Below are 20783 nucleotides of genomic sequence, written 5' to 3' on the forward strand. Positions count from 1 at the left end.
TCTACGTGTGTGTACATATATAGGTGTATATATATCTATGTGTGTATATATCTCTATGTATATACACGTGTATATTTATGTGCATGTGTCTGTGTGTATTTATGAATGTGTGTATCTATGTGTATGCATATCTATGTGTGTGTAACTGTGTGTGTCTACGTATGTATATATGTGTCTATATCTATGTGTGAATATCCGTGTGTGTATATATGTGTATCTCTCTGTATTGACGTGTGTATTTGTGTGTCTATTTGTGTATGTGTATTTGTTTTTCCTAACAGAAACATAATCTCAAAGGGAGCTGTAGCTGTGTCTACTTCACCATTGTCTCCCTGGTGTCTAGAATGCAGTAGGTGTTTAATAAATATGTATTGAATGAGGAATAGATAATTTATGGTAAGAACAGAAATCTGAAACACAAAGTTAAATTGTCTCCCATGTGTTATAAAAAAGAATGTAAAGAATTATATGCTGCACTTTATAATGATTTTTTAATTTAAAATACATTAAAGGTATTCTAGTATTTCATACTTAGATACTGTAAAAATATTTGCAGTTCAATGTGATTTACCACCTCGAATGAATTCATGAACAGGTAACATTTTACTGTTAGGTGGCAACTATGTTGATTTTTTTTTTTTTTTTTTTTTTGCGGGTTAAATTTGTATTTATAAGATTTAAAAATTATCTGTGCATAGTAAACTATATGATGCTTATTAGGTTTATACAATCTCTTAGCAAAAAAAATGAGTAATAGGTAATTTTTAGTGAAACGTGCTATTTCTAGGCAGTAATCTAAACCTTTTACCCATCCTATGCCATTTAATCTTCAAGAAGCCTGTGTGGTAGGTAGGAACTGTCATTACCTTCAACATATAAATGAGGAAGTGAAGACACAGAGAGTTAAAACATCCTAACTGAGGTCACACAACTTATCAACAGTGGCCAGAATACAAAAAGGCAATTTGTCCATTCTTCTATTCAGTCATCCATTTTTTAATGAAAAAAACACCTTCTGTGTACTTACAATCTACCAGGAACTGAGTTATGTAATAAGGATGCAAAACAGTGACGTAATCTCTACAGTCATGATGATCCCGGCGTAGGACAGAGGAGTGGACCAGATGTCAGGCTGCCCAAGAGACCAGCTCCATCTGGGGAGACAGAAACCAGGCAAGGAGTCAGTTACTTCTCCCACTTTGGATTCCTGTTTTTAATGGTGGAGTCATTAAGCATCATAGAATGATCCAACGTCTCTGTTTTCCCTCCCTAGAGTCTTCAACTGAAGTCATAAAAGAAAGGGACTATTTCAGTACCAAGTTACCTAAGTGTTAATGTTTGGTTCTGTGGGTGGCCTTGAATTTGTAACTTTGCAGCGTGCCACTCTTGCTTCATTTCATCCAGGTTTTTCTTGACATCTGAAGAGGCAGTATCTCTAGGGAGTATATTTTTGTATTTCTCCATATGTTGCTTTTTGTCTCCTCACATATATTGCCAATAAGACTTGTGAGTTCCACCACAGGCCAGCTCTGCAACTTATGTTTAGTGTTGGCCTGGAAAGAAATATTATTATTTTCATTGGTTCATGTCTTTTCCTCTATTGTAGAAATGATCTTTTCCTGCATTTTCCCTCAACAGATTGAGGCATTTTCTTCCATCTTATTTGATCTGTATTTTGTACATTGCTCACAGGTTTTTCTCATTCAGGATCGTGTTTGCTTCTACCCTTTATCAAAAATCTCTTTAACAAAGTGCCTGCCTCCCATATTAACCCTGTAGCTCTTCCAGTGATTATGTTTCCCGATACTTGTCATTTTTCCTTTCCTGTAGATTAAGGTAATTTTTTTGCATATCTGGTTCTTTGCCACAGTCCTCTCCTTGAAATCTAGGCTACATTGACCTTGGTTTCCTCCAGAACATGGCTGCCACATAATACTGAAACCAGAGATGCACTGATGCTGAAGAACTTTCTTGTTTCTCTCTCTTTCTCTTAGGTAGTCACTTTGCAGTCATATTCAAGTATGCCCATCGAGCATATTTACTTATCTAATGTTTCCCGTATTTATAGAACAAATGGCAACAGGGACTATAAGATAGCAAAATGCAGCATCTCTTAAATTCCTTACAACCAAATGGGGAGTGAGGGTGGTGGGGATGAGCATATGTGATTTTAAAAAAGATTTTTTAAAATTTGTAGTAAAATACATGTAACACAAAATTTACCATGTTAACCATTAGGTGTAAAATTCAGTGGCATTAAGAATATTCACAATGATATATATCTTTCCCTAGAATATTTTTCATCTTGTAAAACTGAAACTCTTTACCCATTAAACAATACCTCTGCATTTTCCCTCTTCCCAGTTCTCAGCAACCAGCATTCTGTTTTTGGAGTCCACAAATTTCACTACTCTATGTTCCTCATGTAAATGGTATCGTATAGTACTTGTCATTTTGTGACTGGCTTATTTCACTTGGCATAATGTCCTCAAGGTTCATCTACGTTGTTGAATGTATTAGAATTTCCTTCCTGGACAGGTGCAGTGTTTCACACCTGTAATCCCAGCACTTCGGGAGGCTGAAGCAAGAGGATCACTTGAGCCCAGGAGTTAGTTCAAGGCTGCAGTGAGCTATGATCGCACCACTGCGCTCCACCCTGGGAAAAAGAGCAAGACACTGTCTCTAAAAAAAAAAAAAAAAAATTCCTTCCTTTTTAAGACTGAATGATATTCTGTTGTATGTACATATTACATTTTATTTATCTCTTCATCCATCAATGGACAGTTTGGTTGTTTTCGTCTTTTGGCTATTGTGAATAATGCTGCTATGAACGTGAGTATCTGTTCACATCATGAGTAATTCTTTTTTTTTTTTTTGAGAAGGCGTCTTGCTCTGTCTCCCAGGCTGGAGTGCAGTGGCGCGATCCCAGCTCACTGCAGGCTCTGCCTCCCGGGTTCACGCCATTCTCCTGCCTCAGCCTCCCGAGTAGCTGGGACTACAGGCGCCCGCCACCTTGCCCGGCTAATTTTTTGTATTTTTAGTAGAGACGGGGTTTCACTACGTTAGCCGGGATGGTCTCGATCTCCTGACCTTGTGATCCACCCGCCTCGGCCTCCCAAAGTGCTGGAATTACAGGCCTGAGTCACCGCGCTCGGCCTACATCGTCAGTAATTCTAAAACTCAAAGTCACAGAACGACAATAACATACATACAGCACGAGAACTTACAGCTGTATGTAAGTGCCGAGTGTACTGTGGGAATCACTGAAACCAAGTGAGAACTTTATAGAAGATGGAATTATTGAGCAGCACTTTCAAGGTACCAAGGGATAAGATCTGAAGGCAAAGAGAGAGGGAGGGCACTTGGCATATTCGTATTGTGCATATAATAATGATAAAAGTTGAGAAACAAGTGATGTAGAGAGTGGAGCAGGGGTAGGGTGTTCTTTAGGCTAGAATAGATAGTGCCGGCCTGAATAGATGAGAAGAATGCCAGTGAATTGATATAAAATATTAATGACCATGATTTTAAAGTTTTCACAGAGCAATCACTACCATGAAGCAATTGTGAATTTCTCAGAATTAAAAAGGCATCCACTGGACTGTAGGTCCCGTAAGGGTAGGCCTGAAGCAATTTGCTTTGCCCACCCCTGTAACCCAGTGCCGATCACAGCGTGTGCACTGGCAGGTGCTCAGTAAATGTATGTTAAATACATGAATGAATGCATGAACTGCCAAGGATGATTGCTACTGATGAAGATGGGCTCAAGTTGAGAAGACTGAAGTTGCAGGTTTTATTTGAAGGAATCAGGTCTCATTGGAATAGCTGAAAGAAATAACAAAAGTATGGGATCTGAAATACTTTAAGGAGGAAGAATCTTTCAGGCAAAGCCACTAGATCTCCGTGGTTAGGATTTTGCTTATAACTATCGTCAATATCTGTGTTAGTTTGTCTTATGTTACTATAACTTTTTATAACTGGTGAGTATTTTAATAGATGTTAATTGTTTTCCTCTCTACCCTAGATGTGTTCTTAATAGCTAATTCTGCTTTACAAGGCTCACTTTTGGTCGGTATTTTCTTGTTAAGATAATCACACTTCTAAGGATACAGGGAACACAAAGATGATTTTAATTTATAGATACGTACATTGTTTTAGACTGCTTTTCCCCCTTACAGGGAAAAAGAATCAATATATTCATTAATTATCTTTTGCTTATCAGTAGATAAGAGGTTTTTATCATTTTCACCTAACTTTGTGATTATATGCCAGCAATAAATGAAATTCCATTGGCATTGTACAAGTATGGAACATGGGGGCTGGATTGTCTTATACATTAAGCAAGGGAAGAAGTCTACATTTGCACGTTGAAACATCTCGATTGAAGGCACTAAGTCCACCTTCTGTAATCTTTGGTCCTAAATGGAAGAGGATCCATGTATTTGCTGACTGTTGTTCTCTGCCGTGGCTCACACCATGGCATCTTTGGTGATAAAATTGTAAAGCTTCTCTATGCTACATTCAAGATATAAAACAAGTGGCTATATTTTAGAGGAGAGAACAAAGATGTGTGATACGATGGCATGAGGAGCTGGAGTGAAATGCGGCCTCGCCAACGAGACAGAGGGCATCGCCGGCAGCCTGGCATTCTGTGCCCGGTAGCAGATGGTCATGCACATGCTCCCGAGTCCCAGCCACAGGCATACAGGGAACCTTGCAGGCGCCTTTCAACAGTAATTATTCGAGAGCTGTTTTCTTTAGGTGTTTGGGAAAGGTCAGCGTCTGATCTAATTCCGCCCACAGTTACGCAGTTATAGTTTCCTTGACTGCATTTGTCACTGTTTTAGCATCATCTGACATTCTATCTGCTTGCCAGTTTTCTTGTTAATTCCTTTTGGAAAACTATTTTTTCCCCAAGTTTGTCATTTTACTTAAAAAAGACACCACAAAAGGGTCTTCTGTGCTGTTGAGTGGTTCGCTTTTTTGGCCTTTCCTATTGGAAAAATCTCACATAAACCACTTCCTGATGAGAAAAAGCATTGATTTAATTATTAGCCTATGTTTATAATTACTTCTGAAAGATGACTTCAGTGCATTAATAAGTGATTAAATAAAAAATATTTTAAAGAATTGATGATAATATATCCTTCTCTCGATACTGAGTTGCGGCTGAGAGGGCGGGCATCAGGGATGAAGGCATTATGGTCCCAATCCTGAATGAACAAAATGTACAGGAAACAAGCAGAAGCCTGTCTGGGTCCCAGGCATCTCACAGGTGGCCTCCCTGGACCAAGGCTGGAGGAATTGATCATAATTGTCTTGTCAACTGTCTTGGACATATTAGATACCATCCTGCTCAAGGCACCAGGCTTGACTAGATGGTACCTGGAGGTCTCTTCTCTATGATTCTATCAGGCTATTGACTTTTATATTCCTAGTTGAATATGATTACGTCATTGACTCTGAGCTAAGTTTCCCAAGGGATATTACCTTATCTGCCTCTCTCATTGAGCTTTCTTTCTTTTTTTTTTTTTTTTTTTTGAGACGGAGTCTGGCTCTGTCGCCCAGGCTGGAGTGCAGTGGCTGGATCTCAGCTCACTGCAAGCTCCGCCTCCCGGGTTTATGCCATTCTCCTGCCTCAGCCTCCCGAGTAGCTGGGACTACAGGCGCCCGCCACCACGCCCGGCTAGTTTTTTAAATTTTTTTAGTAGAGACGGGGTTTCACCGTATTAGCCAGAATGGTCTCGATCTCCTGACCTCGTGATCCGCCCGTCTCGGCCTCCCAAAGTGCTGGGATTACAGGCTTGAGCCACCGCGCCCGGCCCTCATTGAGCTTTCTTGATGACCAGCTAAGACGGTGTAGGAAATAATAATTTAAAGTTTATAAAATGCTGCACAAATGTTAGAGCTTATTAGGTTATGTGCAAGGATAAATCACTCACTTTGACATACATCTGTGATAAACTGTCTACCATCGGTTTGTAAAATTTCAGCCTTGAACTCTTGCGTACCTGGAGGACAATTATTTCTGATATTATCATCTTCCTGCCTTTCTTTGGAGACCAGGGTTTTAGTCTATTTCTTTGCCATTTTGTAACTGTGGGGAAATTACAACTGCTGGATTTGGATCTCCACACATATCTTTTCTGTTTCCTCCTGTAACATTGTTACTCTAAGAACCTATATTACTTGGGTAATGATGCAACGTTGCAAATTGCCTAAGCTCCACAAAGGCACAATTTAATGAAAAACCCCTTTCCATGTCTCATTATTCAGCAATGATGTTAGTGTCCATAACACAAACTTAACTTTTATTAATTATATTCTTTGCCTTGCATGTTAGGGTCAACATGGGGTTAAATAAAAGGAACCTCTGTGCTTACTGGGGTTATGATAATTTATTTAAATATAAGCAGAAACTTACCTTCCTGGATTGAGATCTGGGTCTCAGTCTAAATTTTTAACTTGGTATCTGCAATTTTTCAAGTTGTAGATGTTATTTGAAGTAGTATTGATTTGGTTTATGTAGAATAAGGATTCTTCAATATGCTCACATTTCATGCTAGATAAATCATCATAATCACCGCACATCCACCTTTGGATGCTCTGGTTAAACAAATAACACAATCCCTAGAAAGTAGAAAAGCTCTCTTGGAATTTGGAGTACTCGATTTAGCTATCTTTATTTCTCCATCCTTGTTTTAGAAACACAACCCAAGTTATAAGACATGCCAGGGATCTCAGCATCACAACCAAGTTATGGGTACCATTTGTTGGTTACAAAAGGGCAAGTGTTGCTAATTACTATTTAATTGTGTTGGTTGTGGGGCCATACTTTTCAAAAGATATTATCATTTAGTGGATTAGATTTCTATCCAGAAATATTTGTGTTAATGCTCATCTATTAGCGTCTGTATTAGTCTGTTCTCACACTGCTATAAAGAAATACTCGAGACTGGGTAATTTATAAAGGAAAGAGGTTTAATTGACTTACAGTTCTGCATTGCTGGGGAGGCCTCAGGAAACTTACAATCGCGGTGGAAGGCATAGGAGAAGCAGGCACCTTCCTCACGGGGTGGCAGGACGGAGTGAGTGCAGGCAGGGGAAATGCCAGACAGTTATTAAACCATCAGATCTTGTGAGACTCACTCACTATCACGAGGACGGCATGGGGGAAATTGACCCCATGATCTGATTACCTCCACCTGGTCCTGCCCTTGACATGTGGGGATTATGAGGATTACAGTTCAAGATGAGATCTGGTAGGGACGCAGCCGAACCATATCAGTTTCCAAGTGTTCCAAGTACAGTTTTAGAAAACTGTATTCTGATTGTGGAATTTAGAAATTCTGTTCCAGCTAAATTTAAACTTCAATAAAGTAGTTTCCAATGTGACCACTTTCTATCCCAAAAGGAATTGTGTGTTGATGTGCATGGTGAAGGTTCGTTTCTCATCCTAGTGCCGGGGAGACTGGTGCCCCTGGGGCCCCTGCCACTTGGTTCCTACTTCCCAGCCTGCGCTGAGTGGTGTATGTCCCGCTGGAAAGTGGAAGGGGGAATGTGCATCAGAGAATTTCTGGGAATATCCTGATAATGGATGTGTGACTAGAGAGTCACTTAAAGACCAGCAATGATGTCAAAGTAAAGAAAGCAAAGTGGCTTTGCCCTGCCTTCTAGGACACAGCTCACATCTACCCCTTACGCTGAAGTATGTTAACTGAGGTACAAATTACAAATGCCATTTTTATGTCAGATAAAACAGAGATCGATGTGTATATGGCTCATGAGAGACTCAACAGCTTCATTGAAAGTGTTGGTCAGCTTTACCTTGGATGTTGGAAACACCATAGAGTTAACAGGCCTTTTGCATTTTAAAAAACAACCGTACCACAAATACTTTCTTCTAGCTTTGGGATGGCCACTGAACCCATGAAGTCAGAACATGTAGTTCTTTTTGCTGCGGGTGGCACATCACAAGAGGATAATAAACCCACATACATCATGCAAGATTATACCTTTCCTAGTTTTCCCTCTGCTTGTCAGTGTAAGAGAAAGATAAGCAAGGAGAGAAAAAAAAAGAAATCTCACTCAATGCCCATGTTGTGAAATCCATAGTGAACTAACATTTTTTAAAATTTACTTTTTATTGATACATAATAGATGTGCAATTTGGGGCATATATGTGATAATCTGATATATTCATATGATGGTTATTCTCTGGATAGTACTAATAAAATTATTTCAAGAAATGCATAGTTTTTTCTGGAATGTAGAACAGCAAGGGCACAACTTTTGCTTGCTTGTTTTGTTGTCTTGAAGACCAACATGGCATCTTCCTGTTGCAGGGACTCACAAACCAATACCCCAAAATATGGCACTTGGTATACACTGTATTGAAAAAACAAATCTCAAAGTCTCTCTAATCACCTTTCTCCCCCCATCAACACCTCTCCCAAAGCACAGGATGAGACTGTTCTCTGAACTTCCCTTATTTGCCTAAAATCTGGACCTACCATAGAAGAAAACAATAACCTCTGGTCCTTTTTCCAAGTTTTCATCAACTGAACACATCTCACAGGAGGGAAGACTAACATATCTGGATAGACTTTTTGTTACAAACCATCATCTTCTCTGTGGCCCCAACAGACTTTGCCCCAGACCACTGTATGTTCCTCAAGTCCATTAAATTCCCCTAAAAATCATTTACTATCCGCCTAGAATCACCCACACTTCCTACCTCCCTTTCCCTAAGAAGTAGCATATATAAGCATATGTGTTCCACTGGGATACTGGTAATTGTTCTGTGATTCTCCCTGTGTGCACAGTAGTTATACATGTATAAAGACTTTTCTCCCATTAATGTGCCTTATTGTGAGCTGATATTTCAGCAAGCCTTTTGAGGGTAAAGGAGAAGTGGTCTACAGTTGTTTTGGGCTTGAGGGTTCAGAAATGGGTAGTGTGAATTACCCTGGAGCTCTCACCGACATGGTAAACACAGAGTGTGACCTCACCCACCTTCTCACTGCCCAGCGAGCACAGGTTCGGCCAGTAGTCTCCAGGCATCCGGTTGGACAGGTTGTGTCTAGAAATCATGGTCAGCGAATAAAGCCATGATTGGGGCAATGCTGTGGGGAGGGAAGTACGGAATTCTATAGCAATCACATCGCCTCTTCTTCCATGTAAACCAGAAGATGACTGGCAGGGAGGAAAGCTCCTAGACACCTCTCATCTGCTCTGTGCCTCAAGCCTCACTACAAATAACACATTCACAAAAAGATCTCATTTTGATTTAGCGGGTCTGCATATGTCTAAGCTCATGGTGATTGAGCCTTACTGATATTTTTACCATACGAGCTTCTTCAATGAACATTTCAACACAGAAAATACTGCCCATAACCATCTCATGTTATTACCTGATCTTTCCATTAATCTTTCCTATAGGCTTTTATATATTTATTGAACGTTTGGATCAAATTTCCCTGATTGCTTAAATATGTGTGTATCTCAATGAACTATTTTGCTCAACGTAGGCAGTAATAGAAGACTGAGGTCAGATACAGGCTGAGCTAGAAGTGACCGTGGACTCACTTTTATTCTTCTGAAGGAGCAACAGGACCCAAAATGATACCTGATCGGAAGAAATAGTGGAAACTTCGGAATGTGTAAAGTGTTGATCCAAGCCCTTCATGTGCATGAATGAATTTCTGCCTGCCTGACCAGAGATCTCCTGCAGGGGGACCTAAGGGACCCATCTGTGACTGTGGGGTCTGTGCCCACTAGCCTCGTTTATTTGTGGTGACATCGACTGGAAGGAGAGCAGGTTAGGGCTGCAACAAGGTTGAGCTTCTAAGGAGCACACATCTATGTGCTTGGCCAGGGACTCCAGTCAGGTAGTCGCCGGGTGAGTGGCAGGAAGTTGAGAGGATGACTGGCTCATGTTAAACAAAGTTTATGGGAGGCCATTGTTTTAGACTGAGCTCCCGCACTAGGCCCCAGCAGACCAGGCCAAACCAGAGCGGAGCCACTTATGTTCAGTATTACATAATCAAACTGAACTTGGAAATGGGTCAGTCTTCCACACAACAGGAGCTTCAGAGCAACCAATCGAAAGGAGCCCAGTTTACCCGAGTGTGCATCCTAAGGAAGTCCGTTTAGCTTTAACCCTGTTAGGAGAGTAATTCTGAAATGACCAGTCTGCTTTGTGTTCCCTGTTTCTGCCTTCTTCAGCCCTCTCCTGCCCACAAAGCCAACCCCCTCTGCTCAGCTCAGCAGAACATCCATTCTATTTCATAGCATGAGGTGTTGCCTAATTCTAGAATTGCAAATAAAAGCCAATTAGGGCTTGAAATTAAACTTGTCATAATTTTGTCTCTGGACACAGGGAAGCAGGCATCAACAGCACAGGCCATGCTCTCTAGAGCACAAAGAACTCCAGTCCTGAGAGGCTGGCCCTGTGTGAGAAGCAGGGCTACTACAGTGCTCTTAGCCCATGGGCCACACTGAGAGCAGGACTCCAAGATGAGGCAGACGCATACACGTGCTTTAAAGACTGGACACCAATGAGCTTCCAGGGGGTGGGAGAAGCTCAGAAAGGGTAAGAGCAAATGTCACTGCACCCCTATGATGTATATTATGGACCGAATTGTGTTTTTTAAAACTCATAGTTTGAAGACATAATCCCTCATGTGACCAAATTTGGAGACAGGGCCTAGGGAGATAATTAAGGTTAAATGAAATCCCAAGGTTGGGGTCCTGATCCAGTAGGATGGGTGTTTTTGTCAAAGAAGGAAGGTAAATCAGAGTTCTCTTTTCGTGGGTACAGAGAGAAAAACTCATATGAAGACCCAGTGATAAAGCGGCCGTCTACAATCCAGGAAGAGCGCCCTCACCAGAAATCAACTCTGCCTGCACCTTGATGTTGGATTTCCAGCTTCCAGAGCTGTGAGATAGAAATGTCCATTGTTGAAGCCACGCAGGATGTAGTATTTTGTTGTGACAGCCCAAACAGATCAAGAAAATGTGCCAAATACCAGGCATACTATTAGCTCATCTAATTCTCAAAGCCTGTAAGGCAGGCTTTACTATCGCCATTTCATAGATGTAGAAACAGGCTCAGGAAAGGAAAGTCATTTCTCTAAAGCTGTGTGGACAGTAAGTGGCTCCTGACATTTGAACAGGAGATGGGCTGAGAGGATGAGAGGGGGGTGGACAGTAACATCGTAGCTCCTTAATGGGACTCAATCACAGAAAGTCTGAGTTTAGAGATCTGTGCAAGTGTGTGTGTGTGTAGAGGGTGCACTGTGAGTTTTCGAGGGAGGAGATGGGGGTCTTGCACGTGTGTCCTTGTGCATTTTGGGTGGACGAACTAGGTGAGAACAGGTGGGTGTGGGTCGAGGCTAAAGGCAGAGGAAGCCAAAGACAGTGCCTCCAGTAGCCCGTGGGAAGCTTCCTCATGCCTTTGAGATGTTGCAGAAGGTCCCAGAGATTCAGGGAAGCTCTGGCCCATGGTGATCTCAGTGGTACTGGGTTCTGTCTTAACGATTTGGGCAGTTCTGGGGGTGACGCAATTAGGGAATACGCCTCACATCAAACTGACCATGAAATACCAGTTGAGAAAGGAAAAGTAAGAAGAGAAAGATAGTTTTGCAAATGACTCAAAGTTACGTAGATGGAAGGAAGAGCTAGCCTGGATTTAAACAGATCTTCATGGTTTCACAGGGAGCTTCAAAATTACTCTCCCAGTCTCCAGAACTCCAGGACAGCCTCAGAGCCTTCAGGGTCTGGTCTTGCTTTCCCCACAGGGCTATGTTATAAGAGGTGGATATGCCTGTCTCTGTGGAGAGAAGACAGGCATAGTAAACCCTTAGGGGGCGCTGTCTGTGTCCAAATATGGTGCAAAGCTTTTGGCATACGTTTGCTCACAGTGCCTCACATGTGCTAATATCATCCCTAGTTTATTGATAAAGACTGAGGCGGCTGGTGTGGTGGTTCACACCTGTAATCCCAGCACTTTGGGAGGCCAAGGTGGGCGAGGTCAGGAGTTGGAGACCAGCCTGGTCAACATGGTGAAACTCCGTCTCTACTAAAAATATAAAATATTAGCTGGGCGTAATGGTGGGCACGTGTAATCCCAGCTACTCAGGAGGCTGAGGCAGGAGAATTGCTTGAACCCAGGAGGCAGAGGTTGCAGTGAGCTGAGATCGCGCCACTGCACTCCAGCCTGGCGACAGAGCAACACTCCCTCTCCAAAAAAAAAAAAAAAAAAAAAAAAAAGAAAAGACTGAGGCACAGAGAGGCTGGATATTATTTCTACAGTCACAGAGGCAGAATAGGACTTAGGCAGTCTTTGAGCCTAGGCAGTCTACTAGATTATGCTGCCTAGTGGCTTTCTGAGGAAATCCACCTTGCTTGGTATTTCCTGGACCAGGAGAAGGGGAAGCAGGCCTGGGGAGCAACATTCTGAGCTTGTTACCTGGAGGTCTGGGATTGATTCCTTCTTCTGCCTGTGCCTCAGTTTGCCTGGCTTTAAACAGTGTCATGCGATATAGATCTTGCATATAGATGCTCTGTGAGGATTACTCAGGGAATGCTCAGAAGTTATTAATAAAGCTCCTCAGCAAAACAGGATTACGTAGATTTAAAAAAAGAAACAAAAAAAGAAGCAACACCAGTGGTGTAGTAAAGCAAGACTGTATTAGGAAAGACCATGTCTTTGAAGCAAGGCAAACACATTCCCTTGGCTTGAATCAGCCTCATGGGAAGGGCAGCAGCAGCCATCAATCATGAAGCACCGCCTTCTCTGCATTCTGGATGCTTCTCTGCAGCTCAGAAGCTCTGCCAGCTATTAGGCCACCTAGATGGCAGCAAACTGGTGGGTGGGTGAATCCTTTGGATATGTGACAATTGAGAGGAGGGTGTGAGAGCAATAAGCTGGCATGGATGTCTGTTCTTTTTATTCCCCCCCCCACCGCAGAACGAGAAAGTTTTAGCAAAAGAAAAAAAAAAAAAAAAAAAAAAGGAGAAACCAGACTGAAATGTATTGATATATGATGAACTACACTGACCCAGAAATCCTATCTGATTTGTCATTGAGATAAAAGCACTACATCGATTTTGCTGAAGTGCTGTCATGGCGCATCATTCATCTGGAGAAGAGTTAATTAAGAGTGCAATTTAAAGATGCATAAAACCTGGACCTAAGATGTAGCCTTAGACCCAGGCACCTTGTGCTCCAAGATCAAATACAGGTCCCAAGAAGAGAACGCCTTCGTCCTCCTCCCAAAGTCAATTTACCTCTGTTCAATGTTCAGATACCATATTCTGCATTTGACTTGGTTACCTGTAGGCTGAATTAGACCTACCCTGTGGTAAATGTGCTGGCATTTTCTTCATGCTTTGGTCTATAAGCTTATTGTTTTCAAATTTTCAAATTACGTTTTTGCAAGATACAAGCTTTCAGAACCACTGTACTATATGCTCTGTTTCAATTACGATGACTACCAAAACAAGCATAACGTCATTCAAACAAAAACAGGGCTTTACACATTGCTCATGAAATCCGAGAAAAAGGCAGGAGGGGCCTTTAAAAGTTTTAGACAAGCCTTTTAATTTTACAAATAACAAAACTTGATTAAAAATGCAAGAGAAAAACTCTGCAAGACAAAGGGATGAGAGTTTAAATGCCCAGATTAAAGTCACACATTTCCTCTAGTGGGTGAGTCATGAGAATGGGTACATTCTCATGTGTCCTGACAGTACAGAGGAAAGCAGAGCTAAATCAGCACAGCTACTTTCAATTTTATTGATGAATCCCTCTCAACCGGCTTCAGTCTTAAAATTTACTTTGTCTCTACCATCCAATAACATGACACAGTGCTAAACTGCATCAAAAAAGATCAACGGGTACTTTGCCAGAGAAAAGAAAAAGAAAAGCAAACAGCGGGCTAGGCATGGTGGCTCACACCTGTAATTCCCGCACTTTGGGAGGCCGAGGCAGGTGAATCACTTGCAGTCAGGAGTTCCAGACCAGCCTGGCCAACATGATGAAACCCCGTCTCTCCTAAAAATTTAAAAATTAGCCAGGTGTGGTGGCGCGTGCCTGGAATCCCAGCTACGTGGCTGAGGTAGGAGAATCGCGTGAAGGGAGGCAAGAGGTTGCAGTGAGCCGAGATTGCATCACTGCCCTCTAGCCTGGGCGACAGAGCGAGACTCTGTCTCAAAAAAGAAAATAAATAAAGAAAGAAATAGAAAAGAAAAGCAAACGGCAGAGTAACAGGAAAAATCACTGACCTGACCGTGAGTCACGCTCAGCAACCACTTGCTGGGCTGAAACACAAGATATCATTTATAGGACTTCTGTGTGTGGACCATCTTTCTCACTAGTGCATAGTCACTAATCACTTGTCTCAACTCAGGGAAGACTTAATCAGCATTAAAGGCAATCTCATTGGCATCTAGAATGATAAAAGTGCAGGCAGGTACGCATGACTGTTTCCGCAGAAGAAAGAAAATAGGTGCATTTCCTCCCGTGGTGAGGGCTGGGAGGCACAGAGAGCTCTGGACGTCTCTGAACTGCATATCACATTCATCTCCAGCCTCAGGCAGCTTTGATGTGACACATGACCGTTTCTCTTTTGTGTGACTAAGAGTAAAAGCAGCCAACACTGTAAGGAGAGGAGGCTGGATTTGCTGAGAAATGCACCAAACACACTCTACGGTGCCCTTCTCAAAAATCAAACATCTCCCACCAGCAAGACCTAGGTAATGCACATGAATTGAAAATATTGAGAGAGAGAAACAAAGAGACAGAGAACTCACACTAAACTTCTCACTTTAAAATTAACAATTTGATTTCTCGTCCAGGAAAAATGATTATAATCCCTCATTTAAATTTAGGCTTAAATAGCCAAAAATTCCTAAATTGGCCTTCTGAGATTGTTTCTGCATTAGTTTTTTTTTTTTTTTTTTTTCCTTAAAGCGAGTAGTGACTTTCACAGGATTATTGTGACATCTGGGTGCGAATAAAAGGAAAGGGCTTCATCCACAGGAAGGCAGTCTACAACTGTGAGTTTCACGGTGGCTGTGACTTCACTTTCTTGGGACTTCCTGAAGTCTTCCTCTCTATTTTGTACAAGACTAGGGGAACAGAAGATATATATTCGCTGACGCAGCCGGGAAAGACGAATATTTGCAAAACTTAATAGTATAAAGAAAGAAGTGTTTTTGGTCAAAGAAGTGTTAGAAATGCCACTTAGCCATTAGTCTAACGACTTAGGGACTTAGCCAGTTAGTCTAAATTATTTTTTTCTCTCTTTAAGTTTTATTTCTTAGAACCATTAATATACTGACTTGTATCTATGAATCTCTGAAAAGAGAATACAGTAAGTACCTTTTACTAAATTTATTTATTTATTTTTTGAGACAGAGTCTCACTCTGCTGCCCAGGCTGGAGTGCAGTGGTGTGATCTCGGCTCACTGCAACCTCTGCCTCCTGGGTTCAAGCAATTCTCCTGCCTCAGCCTTCCAATTAGCTGGGATTACAGGCACCTGCCACCACGTCCGGCTAATTTTTGTATTTTTAGTAGAGATGAGGTTTCACCATATTGACCAGGTTGCTCTGAAACTCCCGATCTTGTGATCCGCCCGCCTTGGCCTCCCAAAGTGCTTGGATTACAGGCATGAGCCACTGCCCCCAGCCACTAAATGTATTTTTTAAAGGAAGTTTCATGGAACCAGCTTTCTACAAGAGACCCTTCAGGAAATGGCACGGTAATGAAAAGGGTGCATATTTTGCAGGGAGAGGCGTTGGAGAGCAGACTCTGACTTTGCTATTTCCCACCTATGTGACCTTGGACAATTAACCCCTCTGAGCCTTGTGCATCATCTCTAGATTAAAATACTCTGTACTTTCAGGTCGTTGGATTGGAAATTGAGTCATGTGCTTGGCACAGTGTTGCCACAGGTAGACATCCAACCCATGGTGTTTCATTTTGCATGAGAAATGGATGGTTTGCTCATTCGAAGCATCCGTTTGAAAATAGCCGGGCGTGGTGGCTCATGCATGTCATCCCAGCACTTTGGGAGGCTGAGGCGGGCGAATCATGAGGTCAGGAGACTGAGACCATCCTGGCTAACAGGGCGAAACCCTGTCTCTACTAAAAATACAAAAAATTAGCTGGGTGTGGTAGTGGGTGCCTGTAGTCCCAGCTACTCGGGAGGCTGAGGCGGGAGAATGGCGTGAACCCAGGAGGTGGAGCTTGCAGTAAGCTGAGATGGCGCCACTGCACTCCAGCCTGGGTGACAGAGCGACACTCCATCTCGAAAAAAAAAAAAAAAAAAAGCATATGTTTGAAAGTAGATTTTTTGTTTTGCCACTGTAGAAAACCACAATTAGTTGCTAGCTAAGTCAGCCTTACACAGACCTTTATATAAAATCACCTTAAATAAAATCTTTGAAAATTAAGCCATCCAACTTTGTATTTAATTATACAAAACCCCTCTAATCTCCTTTATCTCTCATTTTACATTAACACCTTGAGTTGTTCTACTCAGTAGATAGGGTTCTCTTTCTTACCTAAAGGCATTTACCTAATGTCACCATTGCTCAAATTATGTTAGGTGCCTTACTCAGCACACAGTAAATCCTATATAAAAATGATTAAATTGGCCAGCCACAGTGATTCATGCCTGTAATCCTATTACTTTGGGAGGCCGAGGCCAGAGGATCGCTTGAGCCTGAGAGTATGAGACAAGCCTGGGCAACATGGCAAAACCCCATCTCTACAAAAAATACAAAAATTAGCTGGGCATGGTGGCACGCACCTGTGGTCCCAGCTCCTCAGGAGACTGAGGTGGGAGAATCGCTTGAGCCCAGGAGGAGGAGGGGGTAATGAGCTGAGATGGCACAGCTGTATTCCAGCCTGGGTGACAAAGGGAGATCCTGTCTCAAAACAAAAAAAAATCTAGCACATATCAGCCTCTTGATAGACTTTTTTATTAAAAAGATGAATAAGTGCATAAATAGATATGAATTAAAAACTTACTTATGCCTTCTACCTTTTCCCATGTTGTTTACTTGCAAAATCTATCCATTAGTTTTGTTGTCTCTTCATAATCAGGTACCTTCTGCTGCTATAAATTGTCTTTTTTGTTGTTGTTGTTGTTTTTAAATGGCTTTAAAACAACCTGAAACTGTGCTGCTTAAAGTAATATTGAAACAGCTCCTTCTCCTCCTAGAAACTTCCCCTGGAGAAACTTTTAACATTAGATGGCCTGATAGCCACATAAAATATGCAAAGCATGAGTCAATATGCAGGTCCCATTCCGGTGTGTCTTTTTCTAAGTTCTAAAGGTTAGGCAGCCAATGAAACTAGCACATGCAAGAGAGAGACTTTGCTTTATAAGAATACTTTTACCTCATTCTATTCTGGTAAATTGTACTAGAAAAAGCAAAGTATCAAAAGTGTCAGATGCTGTCAAAGGAGTCTGTGAATAGCTTTGCTAGGCTGGAGCAGAGGAGGTTGACAGCAGATCGGGGGAGAATCTGTGGTGAGGGAAGGGCTGGGCTGCAACAGCTGAGGCTGATGTGAAGGGCTTTAGGGCACAGCGAGGAGCCTTCGGTGCGGGAGTGACAAGATCAAAGTGGCTGGCAAGGAAGCTAATTTTCACAGCGGTCTTGGATGGCCTGCATGGGAGACAATGGGTCTTGCGGTTAGCATGTCAGCACGCTTTCTGGTGCCAATTGTGCTGCCACATCATAAGAGCTAAAATAAATCTAATGGCAGACTACCTAGGAAACACAAAAGGCATGGACCTCATTGTGTGGGTCTGCCCTCTGATCACAGCGTGTTCTCTGGGATACCTTGAAATGCTATTGGGATTTCGAGTCAGGACGGCTTCTATCAATAAAACAAAACAATTCAAATTCATACACTGTTTGAATTCATAAACACTTTAAAAGGAAGGAGACTGAATTCACACATATATGTTTAATTTGACTATGAATAGGCAAGATATGAAGGTGGTTCTGTGCTTTTAGCGACAAAACTTATGGCAATTCCAAGGATTTCTTTGGAAGCCGTAGCTCAGTTAGAACTTGCACACACAGGGACGGGTACTTGGCAATGAACTTTACTCTTACGGATGGCCATTTTCAGAAATGTTACCAGGGCACAACACAGGGTGTGAATGGTCAGATGAGGACAACTACTTCTCTTGGCCTCAAAGGGTTGATAAACAGGTGGCAGTGTTTAATCACAACTAAGTAGTTCAGCCTCATTGGTTAGCTCTCACTAACAAGTGATCAAGGTGCCTTTGGCCTTGACCAAGGACACGCTGATAATTATAATTACTCTGAATTTAATATTTGTCACTTGGCCCTCAGTGGTGGCTACTGGAAAATGCAACTTCCAGTAAATCTCAGGGAAATAACATTTGGGATAAGTGGCACGGGTTGAAATTCTAGAGTCCTAAGCATATGATTTGGAAATCCTCCGCCTTCCCAGTCCTCCAGGCTTGTTCCCCTCAAAGATCTTGAGATGAGTGACACTGGAGAAGCATTTTCTTTCATCTCACAGCAGGAAGTAACAATTCCCTTGCTGGCCTGGCTATCCTCATCCCTGAGAAGACAAACAGCGTGGTCCCCTCGGCCCTGGGGAAACTACAGGCTGTGACTTCAGCCCCCTGATGTCTGTGGCTGTTTCTGCAACGGAGCTACAGTGGGAAGACAAAGCATGCCCTCAAGTCCCCCGGCATTCCTTGAATCGCCTGGGGAATCCGAAGCAGCAAGGATCCCTTTTTGGTGAGGATTACCTCACAGCTGGCATTTCATTACGGCCCTAGGGAATGCAAAAGGATGCATGGAAGAAGAGTCATTATATGCTGGCAGCTGTAACACACAGATCAGCTTCTGTCCCCCAAGCCTGTGGCTTGGCACACACGGATCAGCACTACAATAACGGTGGCTGCATTCCATGTGCGGCCTCCTTTGAGCGCAATGAATCTCAAGGCAGATGCAGAATCTTACCCGTCTCGAGACAAAAGTCTGCAATAGCTGTAACACCTCCTCTTTAGTCGAGCAGATACTACGTGCTACCTTCACTTTTACTGAACCCCTCTACCAGCCCAGGTACAAAAGAGTGTGGCCTCCTTATCTTCTCATAAGACCCATCAACTCAGTGGAAAGGGCAAAAAGAGCCTTTGGTGAAGCAAGTTGGAAAACAATTATAGTAGGCTGGCATGGTGGCTCATGCCTGTAATCCCGGCACTTTGGGAGGCCGAGGCGAGAGGATAGCTTGAGTCCATGGGTTCAAGATCAGCCTGGGCAACATAGGGAGACCCTGTCTGTACAAAAAAATTAAAAATTAGTCAGGTGGTGTGACGTGCACCTATATTCCCAGCTACTTGGGTGGCTGAGGTGGGAGGATTGCCTGAGCCTGGGAAGTTGAGGCTGTAGTGAGCTGTGATCATGTGACTGCACTCCAGCCTGGGCCACAGAGCAAGACCCCATCTCAAGAAAACAAACAAACAAAAAACAACAAAAAAACAGTAAGTGGACCTCGGACTCATTCCTAGGAAGGGACACGGTGAGGGGAGATGGAAAGAAAAAATGAGGAAGTGGGGGAACAGACACTGGGTTCAGTGTTGGAATCTTACGGGTTCGGAAGTTGACCTTCTAAGGCCTTTGGATTAAAAATGTACTTCAGAGTCGAAGACTCCTAGCACAGACCTTGACAGGGTGAGGGAAATATCAACTCACCAACTTCTTTATTTCCTCCTTTTGTAAAAAGTAACATGCAATGCTTAACTGGGAACTTGACAAGATTTTACAAATAGGAAAAAGCAGTATTCTAAATAAGACTTTTCAATAACTGCTTGTCCACTGCACCAATACAAGCTGTCGTTTCTGATAGGTTTTCTAAGAGAATGCTGATTTAATTCATACAAACAGTGTATTTCTAGGAAATGCAAATACTGGGGCAATTCTTTGGAGGGCTATCATAGAAAGTACAGGAAAAGTCTGAGGTTATGAATAAGACCAGTGGTTCACCCTGGCATTTCCTTCGTGATCCACTTCTAGTTATAGGAAGCAGCAGGGCTTATCGCAAATAATTGGTCCAATCGATATGGCAAAAACCATCACTAGGCATTTTAGGTGGCGAATAAGAGTCTCTCATCTTTATTCCGTTAGATATTCCGTGTGATCTAGTACTACAGCTGGAAAAGATCACTTGCACAGGAGTGAAAACAGTTCACACAGCAGGTCATTAAGGCAGGATGAAGCTGTCCCCTTATCCACAGTGTGATTCTAGGGCAAAGTCTGTCTCCCTTTGTTCATATGTCCAACATGAATCTCCACCTTCTCTCTTGCAGATTAATCCTGTCCATAAAATAACCTAGTATTTTGTTGAGTGGTATCAGAGCTGTACTGATTTACTCTGCCTGAAGGTCACACACAAGGATAAACAAAAAAAAGCATTGCAATTCCTTTCTGCACATCTGACTTCAGCTACTACTTGTCACAGGGAGCTGGAGAGCTTTCTTTAGGGCTGTCTTCCTCGAACTCCCATGGAATTTGAGCTCTCATGAAAACACTGGGACTTTGGGGCTAGATACGGGGTCGAAACAACCAGTTTTTCAAAAAATAAAAAGGCAGATGATTACCGATAAAGAATTCCAAGGAATTTTGGAATATGTTTCTTAAAAAAACTTCATTTTTTATATAAGTAATGAATATTCATTGCAGAACAGCTTGAAAACAGAGGGAAGAAAAGAATAATGAGATA

At 42.2% G+C, this 20783-nt stretch overlaps 1 protein-coding gene across 3 annotated transcripts in view; it reads right to left on the reverse strand.

Moving 5' to 3' along the window:
• Nucleotides 1-20783, reverse strand: part of CHRM3 (cholinergic receptor muscarinic 3) — a 529779-nt gene that overhangs the window by 96422 nt on the left and 412574 nt on the right. For 2 of the 3 annotated variants that reach the window (XM_033196177.1, XM_033196176.1), the window contains one exon: nucleotides 1028-1154. The gene's annotated coding sequence lies outside the window, so the exon portion shown is untranslated. Of the gene's footprint in view, nucleotides 1-980; nucleotides 1155-20783 lie in introns of those variants that run through there. The other variant, XR_004433624.1, reaches the window with a different exon arrangement.

The sequence above is a fragment of the Trachypithecus francoisi genome, unplaced genomic scaffold (genome assembly GCF_009764315.1).
Source record: "Trachypithecus francoisi isolate TF-2019V2 unplaced genomic scaffold, Tfra_2.0 Lachesis_group5, whole genome shotgun sequence".
Lineage (NCBI taxonomy): Eukaryota > Metazoa > Chordata > Mammalia > Primates > Cercopithecidae > Trachypithecus > Trachypithecus francoisi.